Raw genomic sequence first — 2,237 nt, 5'->3', positions numbered from 1 at the left:
TCTTAACCAATGATTCCTAATTGCATCTACTTCCGGAAGGCCAAATAAAGTGCTTTTGCTTTCGCACTGAAACTCAGCGTCTCTCTGACATGCTGCTTCAACATTACTGCTGTTCCTGAAACCACGCCTTCTTTCTTTGCGTGCACATTTGGGTGGCATTATGCTAATATTTCCACATAGTGACGTAGATATGTGGGGGCGTGTTAGAACAAGCCGTTTTAGGTAGGCGTGGCTGACTCTTAACTTTTATAAAGAATATCTCTTTGGATTTGAGACTTTAGTCTTTGCAACTTTACAGATCTTCTTTATGCACCAAGAGCTTGTAACACTCCAAAGAGAAAGGAAAACTTGAAATCGCATCATATGACCCCTTTAAATCTTTTTTTGCATCACTGCTATTTTCTAAAAAAAAATAATAAAAATTATTTTATTTTTTTTGCCCTGATGTTCACAGCTGTCATTTTACATATTGCAAACACCTGCAATGTGTCGTATCCTGTATTATTGTAGTCTGTCTACTCCTCTTTTGAGAAGAAGAGGCACAGAGACTTTGTAAAGTAGAGCAATGCATTAAGCGTTTCCCTTCTACACAGTTGCATTCATCAGAGTCACACACACTCAGGGTTTATAAATCTAAATGCACTGAAGCATGCTGCTGTCTCCAGCCGCCTGTGACTCTCTATGGGAGAACGTGTGTATATTAGCCATGGGAATTCCAGCTGCAATATTGTCTAGTCTGACTGATAATAATAATACCAACTGTTTCTTTAACTTTCAACCTAATAGCCTTGACTAGGGCAAGTTGTCCAAAACAAGTTTTATTTTATTGTTGATTTATCCTCTAATGACAAATGATAAAATAATTGAAGTTGTCTGTAAGACGATGATTTCTACATTGGCAAAAAAAAAACTTCACTGATAAACCCCACAATTAAAATACAATAAAAATAATTCATTAAAAAATAAAAATGAGTACAAAAAAACTTTAAAAGAATCTAAACATATGTATTATGCATTTTGGACATGGAGAGAGAGAGAGAGAGAGAGAGAGAGAGAGAGAGAGAGCTGAACACAAGTGTGCAGCACTGTTTTATCTTTTTTTTTTTAATGATTCAGAAACTGAACAAACTGAAATTCATTCCCGCACTGTAATACAACAAAGATTCTCAACTGGTGGGTTGAAAAAAATGGGTCACAGTAGGGCTGCACGATTGTGACAAAAATCATAATTGTCGATTATTCCCTTGAAATTCTAATTGCGATTATTACTTGCGATTATCACAATCTACACTGAATGATGTTTATACCATTGTTCGAAGCAACTGCATGCCATATTTTTATATGAAAATAAAGAAGCTGAAAACACTAACTGAAAAACTTTTATTGCTTTTCTATAGTATTAAGCCTCAAATGTCAACTATACATTGGATTGGTTTCTTCGTTAAATAAAAAAGTAAAAATAAGCATGATATTATAATGTTATACTAAAACTAAAATTAAAACAATGGAAAAACCCTTCAGATAACCTGTAGCAAGAAAAAAAAACACATCTTAAGCATGCAGAATAACATAAGTGGACTTTAAACGATTAATTGCACCTTTGAACGATTATGTAATTGTGGCATCCATATTTGTAATCGCGATTAGAAATTCGATTAATTGTGCAGCCCTAGGTCACAGTGTGTTCTTTTCCAAATTTTCCATCTTTAATTTTTCAGTGAAGTTTTGAGAAACTGTATCAGTACAGTAAGCTAATATTACTAACACATTTTACTAATATTTTATTAACAAATATCCCAAACATCATGGTATTCCACTTGAATCAGGTTTGTTTGAAAATACAAAAAGTCACAGCACCCTCTAGTGTCAAACTGAACAAATGCACACTGCTGTAGATGGTTTATCTTTGATTGCACAGGTCAATCTTGCGGTTGCGGCAGTCAGTCAGAGAACTGTGGGGAGCATGAAGCGACACACAAATACTATATTCACAAAAGCCTCCATGATAACCATCCGGACTATTTCTGCAGAATGCAGCATGTATAAGCAGCATAAAATTGTCTGCATGTGCACTCAAAAGTCAGTAAAAATATGTCCCAGCACTGTGTTATGAGGGACTTTTCTGTATTGATTTTTTTTTACCCCTATTTTGAATTATGCATTATGGTTGAAGGAAATGTCCGTGAATTTTATGGAAAATGTACTGGTAATTTTCTGCCAGGACATTATCTGTTTTT

The sequence above is a fragment of the Sinocyclocheilus anshuiensis genome, unplaced genomic scaffold (genome assembly GCF_001515605.1).
Source record: "Sinocyclocheilus anshuiensis isolate Anshui unplaced genomic scaffold, SAMN03320099.WGS_v1.1 scaffold493, whole genome shotgun sequence".
Taxonomy (NCBI): Eukaryota; Metazoa; Chordata; class Actinopteri; order Cypriniformes; family Cyprinidae; genus Sinocyclocheilus; species Sinocyclocheilus anshuiensis.
Note: the sequence above shows the minus strand (reverse complement) of the source record.